General features: G+C 47.2%; 1 protein-coding gene across 2 annotated transcripts in view; it reads right to left on the bottom strand.

The window, feature by feature from the left end:
• SCAF8 (SR-related CTD associated factor 8) overlaps positions 1-12779 on the bottom strand; it is a 256444-nt gene that overhangs the window by 25072 nt on the left and 218593 nt on the right. The gene's annotated exons all lie outside the window — the stretch shown is intronic.

Raw genomic sequence — 12779 nt, 5'->3', positions numbered from 1 at the left:
CTATAACTCTCTCCCTGTAATCCCTAGAACAATGCCACCCTCACTGTTTCATTTGTATAACTTTAATGCATGCTGTGGCATCTGTCTAGACAGGGCTTATTTTAAGCTTTAAGGAGGAAATAAATATCTGACATACGCAACACAGAAAAACCTGTCACAGTTGATATTGTTGCACCTAATTTTGCCCGCCACAAATCTACATTTTCTTTATCCTTGTTGATTCCATCAGATTGTAATTATCATACATTTTTAAATCTGTAAGGAAATGTTGTGTGCTCTTTTGGCCTTCTGTCAGCTAACCAGACCAGTCTCAGGAATGTACACAATGCTCTTGCAGATAACCTAGAGATTATGTAAAATCTCTGGTTCATCTACACTTTCACCAGTCACTACTATTATATACATATTGTTTTTTCATTGTTTAATTTGCCCATTAGTACAAAGACCAGGTTAACCCAGGTGACCTCACAAGAGACATAGAAAAATAGGTATTTTTAAAATTAAAGTTAACAGTTTGGTTGCAGTATTGTTACCACAACTGAATAGGTTAAAGGCATTAACGTGATACATTAGCATCAGTGTTTAAGAGTTAAGCATAGAGTTGTTGGATTTCTAAAGAATCTATTAGGCAAAAAAATAGCAAATGTAAATATGAAACTATTTTTTTTGTCTTCTCTTACTTCAGACATGCTATCACTAAGCAAAGTAGACAAATTGCTTCTTATTTAGAAATGTGAAAAAAGTGTGGTGATTACAGTTTTTTTTCAGGTTCACAATACTCAAATCAAGAGTTAGGTATAAAGCTTTAAATATATGTGAATTGTTCTTAATGAAAAAGGGAGTATATTTTCAAGTTGTGGTTAAGTTTTGTGTTAATTGATTAGGGGACATCCTGTACATTTTGATTTAAATTTTACGAGACAAAGTGGCGGATTTCCAATTAGGCCCAGGGCCTAGGGCTGCAGAATTTGGGGGCGCTTGCCACCTGCGCAATCGGTGTTTGCCGGTCGCTCATGCGCATGCGCAATTGGTGCTTGCTAGGTTGCCAGGTGGCTTGTCCAAAAATACTGGACACAATGGTGAAAAATGCGGTGCGCTCGAAATGTCGGTGGGGATGTATGTTATTTATAAATTGGGAGAGGGAGTGGCTCAGTGAGTAACGACACTGACTGGCACTGAGACTTTGAAGCAGGGGAGCCTGGTTCAATTCCCGGTGTTGGCTCCTTGTGAGCTTGGGCAAGTCACTTTATCTCCCTGTGCCTCAGGCACAAAAAACATAGATTGTAAGCTCCATGAGGCAGGGACCAGTGCCTGCAAAATGTCTCTGTAAAGCGTTGCGTACAACTAGCAGCACTATACAAGAACATGCTATTATTATTATCATTTCTCAGACCATTACGTAATTTTTTCTAAATTTAACTCCACGTATGCACCAATTTGCACTATTTCATATTCTATTTCGTAAAAATTCTGGGGAGGGGTTTGGGGATTGAGCGCCCTCCCAGCATTTTTTATGAAATAGAATATAAATTGGTGCATATGTGGAGTGAAATTAAGAAACAAAATGACATAACGGTCAGATCATTTATTAATAACATACCTGCAGTCATACATGGTGAACAATACTGATCTTAATGCTTCTCTCCCACTACTTCCAAGATTGTTGCAACCCTCCTCACCCCCCTCCCTCATCCTCACCCCTCCCTCATCCTCACCCCCCTCATCAATCTCTAACCCCCACTTATCCTCCTCTCCCCCCCCTCATCCTGCTCTCACCACCTCATCCTCCTCTCACCCCCCCTCATCCTCCTCTCACCCCCCCTCATCCTCCTCTCACCCCCATCATCCTCACCCCCTCATCCTCCTCTCACCCCTCCCTCATCCCCATTACCCCCCCACATCCTCCTCTCACCCTCCTTCTGCCCGCTTCTGAATAAGAGGTGGGAGCGGGGACCCTGCACCCGCCCACTCTTAGCACTCGCACTGCCCGTTCAGAGAGGGAGAATACCGGACACATACATGTCTGGTATTACCTCTCATTTTTCACCAGACAGGGGGGCAAATTACCGGTCTGTCCGGTTCAAAACCGGACACCTGGCAACCCTACTTGCACATGCGTGATCGGTGAGTGCCGATCACGCATGCGCATGAGCGGCTGGCAAGTGGCGTTCACGCATGCGCGGCTGGCAATGTGACATCACAAGGCAACGGAACAGAACGGCGTGATACTGGAGGAGGAAGGCGGCACCAGGTAAGTGATTACACTGGCGACACACTTTATTCGAGCTTGGCTAGTCCCACGAATTCGGGTATACCCGGGTGTATTGAGGTTTGTGACTGTTTTCTGCCCGAGTGCATTGAGTTATTTTCCAGGCAGGGATTGAAGCATTTTATTCCCGCTGGCTGCAATACTGCACAGTATATATATATACACTGCATTACAATTCATGAATTTATGCCATCTGGTAGACACGCGAAGCATTGCAGCCTATTAAATCCTAATCATCCTCATTTAACAGATCAGCCGCCCATCAGCCAGGCATGAACCCAGGCTGGGAAGGCAAATGCAACGGGGCTTGTCAGAGGTGAGGAGCGGCGCATTCCAGGTATCTGCCAGGTACATACCGGGTATTTGCTCGAATAAAGTGTGTCGGTGCAGTAAGTGCACCATTTTTTTCAAATCCGATAGTGACGAGACCATAATGTAGAAAAACATAACGAAAGGTAATATTATCTAACTGTTATTTATCTTTAACAAATGTACACTAAGCAACAACAAAAAATCCCAGTTATGGGCACTCTAGGCCAATTAATGAATAATGATGAGTAAATTGGAATAAAGTATAACTTTTAATGGGTCGCTAAGAAACAACAGAATGAAAATGAAAAAGAGCTCCTCACCACATGAAATGAAAAACTCAGACTAATGCTGAGATAGTGGCTCAGTAGCCTATACTGAATGAGTGTGCAGAGTATACATTGTGTGCAGGTCTGTACAGCAATTGGCATTGGTTATCTGTTCATGTGCCTAAGATGCAGTGCTGGATGGCAAGGCCCATCCAATGCTGGTATTACTAACGCAAAAGCAATGAGTGCAGATAAAAAATCTATATAAAATCTACATAAAATGAAAAATACAGACATTAATTATGGTAGTGAACAAATAACCAACGCCAATTGCGGTACAGATCTGCACACAATGTATACTCTGCACACTCATTCAGTATAGGCTATTGAGACACTATCTCAGCATTAGTCTGAGTTTTTCAGTGCAAGTGGAGTTAGAGGAGCTCTTTTTCCCTTTTTCCCCCCTTCACTTTCTATATTTTAATTGGGTCATGATTATATTAGGTACCTGTTGTTTCTTAGCAACCTATTAAAAATGATATGTTATTCCAATTTACTAATCATTATTGATTAATTGGCCTAGAGTGCCGACAACTGGGATTTCTTTTTCTTGTTTAGTGTACAGTAATATATATATATATATATATATATATATATATATATATATATATATATATGCAAGCTCATCTGCATGTCTTAGGCAGGTCTGCAACCCCGCCTTCCCCCATTGTCACCCAGCATACAGCACTTCCACTGCAGCAAGGGATTCTGGGAAATGACATGCAAATGAGCACACAGTGTCACTTTTTGCCTCAAATTTTTTTTAAACATGGTTCCCTATAGGCTTAAGCTTGCTGCATGGTCACAGCTTTGAGCAAAGCCAGGGTTAAGGTGCATACCCTTGCTCTAGCTATAAAACACATCCACACCGGGGGAAGGAACAGCACAGATAACATTCCAAGAGACACTGTTTTTAAGTATACCTTTTGCTTCATTCATTGTAACATCGCTGGAAGAAGAGATCAGTGTATCTCGAAAGCTCGCACAAATAAAAGCATTTCGTTAGCCACAGAACGGTATCATCTATTTATTTTTTGATTATTGAAGCTCGGCTAACACGGTACTGATACCTCTATATATATATATATATATATATATATATATATATATATATATATATATATATATATTTATGAGTACTTCAGTATTAGGTGACATCTTTTTTATTTGGACTAACAATTTATGTCATAGGACAAGCTTTTGAGAGATCTCCCCTCTCTTCCTTAGGTGAGCAATACTGGTTTACAAAGAAATCTATGGCTAAAACAGAGGTTAGGAAAGCAGAAAAAAAACCAGAGATGTAGATAAGGTAGGGTGAGAAAGTGGTGTTTGAAGACATTGGAAGGGTAATAAAACGGTGACTAGGAACAGCATGGATGGGGAAGGGGATGCAGTGGGGGTTGGGGGGGGGGAGGTGTGGGTAAGATCATTAGCAGAGAGGCAGATATATATCCCATAGGTGCATCTGCCTTTTGTTCTTTTCATAGACTGAGCAAAGGGTTTTCTCTTGTTTGTCTTTGTAAACACACTAGGAGTGTTTCTTGCTATGATAAAAGTATGATTTATTATTCTATTGTCTCTTGAACCATGTTAATTAATTTTAAGTTGTATGTTGCAAATATGATGTAAAAATTAGGTATTTAGAACATTTGTGAAAAATAAAATGTTTGTTTTGCAAGAAAATGTTCTCCCACTTTAAGGAAAAAACACTTAATTTGGAAAGCTTGTAAATTGTTCCCAAATTATTATATTGCCAATAAATGCTTTCAGTGAACTAATGGTTAGCAGCAAGATGTAGCTTTATCACATTGCCTCTGTTTGAACTTCCAAGAGGAAAGTACAAATGTAGGAAGACTTTCTGTCCTGGTGGCTACGGAAAAAAATGCTGAAAACCATGGCCCTCTGCGGCCCCTCTGTAGCCACAGGGACAGAAAAGTTTGCGGTCCAGAAGGATTAACACTCCGTGGGTCTATGCTTTTGTATGGGACTCCCACTGCATTAATCCTTCGCTTGTTGGGCTGCCAGATAATAGCCAGATGGCTATCAGATGAGCTGCACAGCTGTCTGCAGCCATGGTAAGATGCAGGGCTGTATTTCCTTCCCCTGGATGACATAGATGCCCTTATGTGGTCTCACATCATGAGGAGGCTATATGGACATATTTGATCATCTACATAACCTTTGGGCTGCACAGGACATGTAACACTGTGCAGTCCTTCTTGATGATGTAGTTGACCAAATATGGCCGTATAGCTTCCTTCTCATGATGTAGAGCCCTATATAAGGGCATCTACGTCATCCAGGGGGAAGGAAAAACAGTGTTGCATCTTACCTGCGCTGCAGGGACATGACTGTAGACAGAGAGACGGGGACACAGCTGCAGATGGCTGCGCAGCTCATCTGAAGGTGAGAATCAGTATTCTCTCCCTGTAGATTGCCCGAAAAAGATTAACGCTGTGGGATTCCATTCCGAAGCATGGAACCCTACTGAGTTAATCTGCCTTGGCAGTTTACTGTTCTCAGGGCCACAGTGCAGCCGCACAGGAACAGTGAAAATCGCGGCACAGGGAACAATAAGTCTTGCTACATCTATATAACATAAGCTTCTTTGCTGACCAACTTTGTTTCCTCACACAGACAGGTTTTCTTTTTGGGCTCAGTATAAAAGGAGATAACGGTTTTGCTGCATGGCAAATAAGGAGCTTAAAACATTCCTCTCTTTTCCAATATAAATAGAATGTTCCAATAAAATGTTAGGTGTTATCTTTCTAGGCTTGCATATTTAAATTGTTGTGATTATACTGTATGGGCAAAGGATTGTACTGATGAGTCAAATGTATCATTTTAGCACACAATGGCAGTGAATCATTTTTAATTTTTTAATTAAAGTTATAGTAACACAATGTATTTTTCCTTCTCTTTTAGGTTGCAAAGGACACTGACGATGTCACAAACAAAGAATGTTCTTATGAATAACTTCTGCTGCTTGAGTTACAGAAAATATATTGGAGGCCTTGAAATGTGCAGAAGACTATTTTTTTTTTCAGAGAGTGACTTAGTCAACCAAATTATATATATACACACGCTTTAAGTTATGGTGGGTGAAAAAGAGTGAAAACCCTACAGTCTTGAAAATGCAAAGCTAGCAGTACAACCAACTTCACACCGATGATACCCATTAAGGTTGAAACATGTCTGTGAATGGTTTTTCTGGCTTTGAATCTGATTCCCATGCTGTGCTTTAAAGCTATCTTAACAGCGAGCATTAGCTTACATGGGCTCCATGTAATAATGGTTTTTCAGACAAAAGGTGACACATTGTGTGCTCATTTGCATGTAATTTCCCAGAATCCCTTGCTGCAGTGAAAGCACTGTATGCTGGGAATATGGTGAAAGGCAGGGTTACAGACCTGCCTAAGGCTGCGTCCAGGGTGCCTTCTCGCGTGCTGAGGCGCGCGGATGCTGAGGGAAAGCGGGTGCTTTCCCTGGCCTTGGTCCGCGCGCCGTCTGGGGGTGTGTCGGGGGGCGGGCCAGTGACGTCACGGAGCTGGTTCCCCCTCATTGGGCGAACCGCTCACGTGACCGGCCCTGCGCTCCGGCGAGCGCCAAATCTAAAATTTGTATAAGACCTACACTTCCGCACGCTTGCGGAAGCGTAGACGAGCCCCTACTAAAGCCGCTCTCATTGCGGCTGTAGGGGTTCACTGGTAAGCACCAGCGCACCTCAGCACGGGTCAGCGCCTAAGCGCTGACCATGCCCGAAGCCTAAGGCTGAGTCCCCGCTGGTGCTGAGCTCGCTATGCGCTTGGCACTTGGTGTGCTTACCTCTGTGAATGGGAATCCTCCCGTTCACGCTCGCGCTGTGCGTGGGCGCTCATGCGCGTGCACGCACGCTCTCCCAAGCTTTGTGCTTGAGGAGACACTGGAGAGATACTTTCAGGCTCAGAGCACTGCAAACACAAACATGGGATTTCTAGCCGAGAGAAGTGGAGGGGGGGGAAGGCAAAACGGACTGCTGTGGTGTGGGGGGGGGGAGGAAACCGGACTGATGTGGTGTGGGGGGGGGGGGCAAAACGCACTGGTGTGGTGGGGGGACAAAATGGACTGCTGTGGTTTGGGGGGGCAAACAGTGGTGTGGTGTGGGGGGGGGGCAAACAGTGGTGTGGTGTTGTGGGGGGGGGGGAAACAGTCGTGTGGTGTGGGCAAACAAAGTGGTGTGGTGTGGGGGTGCAAACGAAGTGACGGGGGGAAGGAGAGAAGGGAGGGAGAAAGGAGAGAAGGGGGGAGAAAGGAGAGAAGGGGGTGAGAAAGGAGAGAGGGGAAGGGAGAGCAAGGGGGGAGAGAAACGAGAGGAGGAAAGGGAGAGAGAGGAGAGAAGGGGGGAGAAAGGAGCGAAGGGGGGAGAAAGGAGAGAAGGGGGGGAGAAAGGAGAGAAGGGGGAGAAAGGAGAGAAGGGGGGAGAAAGGAGAGAGGGGGGAGAAAGGAGAGAGGGGAAGGGAGAGCAAGGGGGGAGAGAAACGAGAGGAGGAAAGGGAGAGAGAGGAGGGAAGGGGGAGAGAGAGGAGGGAAGGGGTCTAGAGAGGGGGTAAGGGGGAGAGAGAGCAATGGGGGAGAGAGAGCAATGGGGGGGAGAGGGAGAGAGAGCAATGGGGGGGAGAGAGAGAGAGCAATGGGGGGTGGGGAAGAGGGAGCAATGGGGGAAAGAGAGCAGGGAGAGAGGAGGGAAGGGGGTAGAAAAATAATTGACAGACACACACACAGCCCCTATTCAGCCAATGACACGCCCCCTCCCCTAATAGCCACGCCCCCCCCCCCCACTCCTGCTCTAAAAATGTTGCAGGACAGCGATCACTCATGCTTGGAGAGCTGGTGACATCTCCGCTCTCCAAGCATGAGCGAGCTCAGCGGCAGCGTGGACTCAGCCTAAGGCCTCGGGCATGGTCAGCGCTTAGACGCTGACCCATGCTGAGGCGCGCTGCTGCTCAGCAGTGAGCTTCTGCAGGCGCAATGAGAGCAGCTTTAGCAGGGGCTTGCGCACGCTTCCGCAAGCGTGCAGAAGCGTGTGTCTTAAGAAAATTTTTGTTTCTGCGCTCGCCGGAGCGTAGACGAGCCCCTACTAAAGCCGCTCTCATTGCGGCTGTAGGGGTTCACTGGTAAGCACCAGCGCACCTCAGCACGGGTCAGCGCCTAAGCGCTGACCATGCCCGAAGCCTAAGGCTGAGTCCCCGCTGGCGCTGAGCTCGCTATGCGCTTGGCACTTGGTGTGCTTACCTCTGTGAATGGGAATCCTCCCGTTCACGCTCGCGCTGTGCGTGGGCGCTCATGCGCGTGCACGCACGCTCTCCCAAGCTTTGTGCTTGAGGAGACACTGGAGAGATACTTTCAGGCTCAGAGCACTGCAAACACAAACATGGGATTTCTAGCCGAGAGAAGTGGAGGGGGGGGGAAGGCAAAACGGACTGCTGTGGTGTGGGGGGGGGGAGGAAACCGGACTGATGTGGTGTGGGGGGGGGGGCAAAACGCACTGGTGTGGTGGGGGGACAAAATGGACTGCTGTGGTTTGGGGGGGCAAACAGTGGTGTGGTGTGGGGGGGGGGCAAACAGTGGTGTGGTGTTGTGGGGGGGGGGGAAACAGTCGTGTGGTGTGGGCAAACAAAGTGGTGTGGTGTGGGGGTGCAAACGAAGTGACGGGGGGAAGGAGAGAAGGGAGGGAGAAAGGAGAGAAGGGGGGAGAAAGGAGAGAGGGGAAGGGAGAGCAAGGGGGGAGAGAAACGAGAGGAGGAAAGGGAGAGAGAGGAGAGAAGGGGGGAGAAAGGAGCGAAGGGGGGAGAAAGGAGAGAAGGGGGGGAGAAAGGAGAGAAGGGGGAGAAAGGAGAGAAGGGGGGAGAAAGGAGAGAGGGGGGAGAAAGGAGAGAGGGGAAGGGAGAGCAAGGGGGGAGAGAAACGAGAGGAGGAAAGGGAGAGAGAGGAGGGAAGGGGGAGAGAGAGGAGGGAAGGGGTCTAGAGAGGGGGTAAGGGGGAGAGAGAGCAATGGGGGAGAGAGAGCAATGGGGGGGAGAGGGAGAGAGAGCAATGGGGGGGAGAGAGAGAGAGCAATGGGGGGTGGGGAAGAGGGAGCAATGGGGGAAAGAGAGCAGGGAGAGAGGAGGGAAGGGGGTAGAAAAATAATTGACAGACACACACACAGCCCCTATTCAGCCAATGACACGCCCCCTCCCCTAATAGCCACGCCCCCCCCCCCCACTCCTGCTCTAAAAATGTTGCAGGACAGCGATCACTCATGCTTGGAGAGCTGGTGACATCTCCGCTCTCCAAGCATGAGCGAGCTCAGCGGCAGCGTGGACTCAGCCTAAGGCCTCGGGCATGGTCAGCGCTTAGACGCTGACCCATGCTGAGGCGCGCTGCTGCTCAGCAGTGAGCTTCTGCAGGCGCAATGAGAGCAGCTTTATCAGGGGCTTGCGCACGCTTCCGCAAGCGTGCAGAAGCGTGTGTCTTAAGAAAATTTTCGTTTCTGCGCTCGCCGGAGTGCAGGGCCGGTCACGTCTGCGGTTCACCCAATGAGGGCGAACCAGCTCCATGACGTTACAGGCCCCCCCCCCCCCCCGACACACCCCCAGACGGCGCGCGGTCTAAGGCCAGGGAAAGCACCCGCTTTCCCTCAGCCTCCGCGCGCCTCCACACTGCTGAAGTCTCTATGGACTCAGCCTAAGACATGTGAATGTGCTCACTAGTGATCTTTATTATTATATATGTAACCATGCTGTAAAATGGATTACAGTCATCTCTCCTGCTGACAGTAAGGCCTGGTAAGTTATGGGCATGCCAGCAGTAATTATGGAGGTTTGCCCTCACACCCTGGTGAGGTGCCCTATGTATGGATGGGAGTGGTCACATGCTCTGAATCCATGATTAGTGATGTCAGAGTTGTGCCAGCCCCCAGAGGATACATAAGGTACAGCACTGCTAAAAGTTAGATCATCAGTAGAGTTCAGTTGGTTGGTTGGAGAAGGAGCAAGTCTGAGTGCAGACTTGGGAGGAGACAGCTCATAAGACTGTGACCAGGGACCTGGCACAGGGAATATCTCCCCAAGGGGAGATAGGGAATCCACCAATTTGGGAAAGGACACCTTTCAAAGGGAATTGCGGTGAACATGAGCGGCTGAGTACAACCACTGTGAGGGGCAGCTGGCCCGCCGCAAGTCAATAAAGATGATCTTGTTAAATCATACCCTCGTGTGTAAGTGTGGAGTGCACCACAGAGGAGTTCCTCACCAGGACCATCCACAAGCGGACGCTAGGATCCTGATGAGGTGGAGGCGCTGCACTGGATGTAGGTAGGACTCATGCACACTACCTCAGCTGCCTGTCTGGGTTGGCAATCCCCACACAACATCATGCGGGAGACTCAGGAGTCCTGTTGCCAACAGGTGCACCACCAGACACTACACTGCAATGGGGACTGGTCAGACCACAGGGGCCAATGTGAGATTGGGTGGGTCAGGCCAGGCCAGAAAATCCGTTACATATATATATATATTGGAAGTCACATTAAATGGTGAACTTCATTATGAACTTGTGAGTAGAGCTCTACTTTGTATTTCTGTCTTAGAGGAGACCTGCACTTTGAAGAAATTGTTTATAAACAATACAAAAGGGAAAGATACAATGCAGTATGGGCAGTACTGTGGCTATAAAATGCTGGACAGGTTGTAGCTCATTAATTAAATGCATCGGTAAACAGGTAGGTCTTGAGTCTGTTTTCATAGATTTCCAGGCAGATTGTTCCAAAAACTGGGAGCAGTATGGCTAAAAGCTCGGGTCCCAAAGGAACTTAAGGAGATTCTGAGACCTGTTAGGAATACTTCATCTGCAGATCGAAGTGAGAGTATGGAAGTGTAGGAAACAAGAAGCTCTTTTCAGGTAGCTAGGACCCTGGCCATGTAGTGCTTTGAATATCAACAAGCCAATCTTGAAATAAAGTCACCATGTTACGGGCAGCCAGTGAACAGGTGTCATGTGGCAAGAACGGGTGTAGTTAGTTAACAACCTGGCCACAGCATTCTGCACCAGCAACAGCTCTTTTTCCGGAAGATGCAGGTAGAGTGCATTGCAGTAGTCCTGGCGGGAGGACAAAAAAGGTATGGACAAGCATTGTAAGATCTTCTGGGGTGATTAGGTGCTTAATCCTGGCTATGTTCTTTAGGTGAAAGAATGAAGATTTGACCACGGCTGACACCTGATCTTTAAGGGTCAATTCACAGTCAAGGACAACACCAAGATTCCGCACATGGAAAGAGTTTAGCAGCTGGAAGCCCCCAAGATTAAGGCCAGTGTGTTGACCTTGCTGCAGCCTTGTTGTCTTCTGATAGTGAGCATCCACCATGAGCACTTCTGTCATATCAGGATTCAACCTCAACCAACTGGAACTCATCTACTCTAGGAGCTCAGATAAACATCTATTGAAGACTGATAATTGATCCTTACTGCCTGGTGCAAAGGAAAAGTAGAGTTGTGTGTCATCTGCATAGCAGTGATAACCCAGGCAATGCTATCTGATTATGTCACATAGTGGCAGCATATTCACTGAGAACAACATAGGAGATGCCTGTGGCACTGCACATGACAGGTGCATGGATTCAGAGGAGTACACTCCTGAAGATACTCTCTCTGACCTGCCAGTGAGAAAAGATCTGAACCAGTTGAGAACTGTGCCACCCAGTCTGCATAAATCCTTCAGGCCTCCATTGTGCCCATGATCCACAATATCAAATGCAGCAGAGAGGTCAAGGAGTACTAAAATCGAACAGTCATCACTGTCTCTCGCCATCAGGAGATAATTTAGCACACAAACCGAACCAGACCTGGAGCAGTACTATGCCGTCTTCTGAATTCTGACTGGCATACATTGTCTGGAGGTGGTCTTGACAAAATTGAGAGTTTATCATTGACCAGGCATTGAAATCCCCCAAGATAAGCCATTTGGGGTGCTACAGGACTATGCAAAAGTGGAAGACTGATCACTGCAGAAAGATAGGGCTGGAGGCTTGCATCCAATATAAAAATTATTTATTTAATAATACATAACAGCAGCAAGGCAGAAAAAAGAAGTCCTCTGACGCGTTTCTCACCCAACGGGTGCTTTATCATAGAACCCCTTTGATAAAGCACCCGTTGGATAAGAAACGCGTCAGAGGACCTCTTTTTTCTGCCTTGCTGCTGTTATGCATTATTAAATAAATAATTTTTGTATTGGATGCTAGCCTCCAACCCTATCTTTCTGCAGTGATCAGTCTTCCACTTTTGCATTCTATTTACCTTGGACTGAAGTCGAGACTACGGAGATGACGCCTCCGTGAGTGATTACTTATTCTCATTATCAACCTTCTCCGATAGCCAGTGTGTCATCACATTGCTCTAGCCGGCTATGCCGCAGGGTTGACGCCTGTGTATACCATGTGGTGAGTGTTGCTATATTCATCACTTACCCTTTATTGCGCAGTGTCAGTTTCCCCATGTCGGCTCCTTATGGGGCTTTATTGTGAGAAGGACTGTTTTGACTGTATATACACACAAGTTATTGTGCAACGTCGGGGGTTTATAATCCTTATGGCATACATTGTCTCGGTTCTACAATTTATATTGTGTCCGTGTTGGAATATTCAGTAGCACCAGTGTAGGAGAAATCCTTCATTTCTCCTAGCTTTACCGTGCTACAGGACTGGTCCAGAAACAAGGTCTGCAATTTCCTTTAGAAATACCTCCCCATCTCCCTGGGGGGCGGTAGATGAGGACTCTAAACTCCAAACCTGTAGCACTCCGGGCAGGGCCCCCTAATTCCATTGCTTAGTAACTTAAACTGGACACCACCTATC

This window comes from Ascaphus truei, chromosome 4 (assembly GCF_040206685.1).
Source record: "Ascaphus truei isolate aAscTru1 chromosome 4, aAscTru1.hap1, whole genome shotgun sequence".
Classification (NCBI taxonomy): Eukaryota; Metazoa; Chordata; class Amphibia; order Anura; family Ascaphidae; genus Ascaphus; species Ascaphus truei.
The sequence above is the reverse complement of the archived record's forward strand: the minus strand, read 5'-3'. Positions and strand labels throughout refer to the sequence as shown.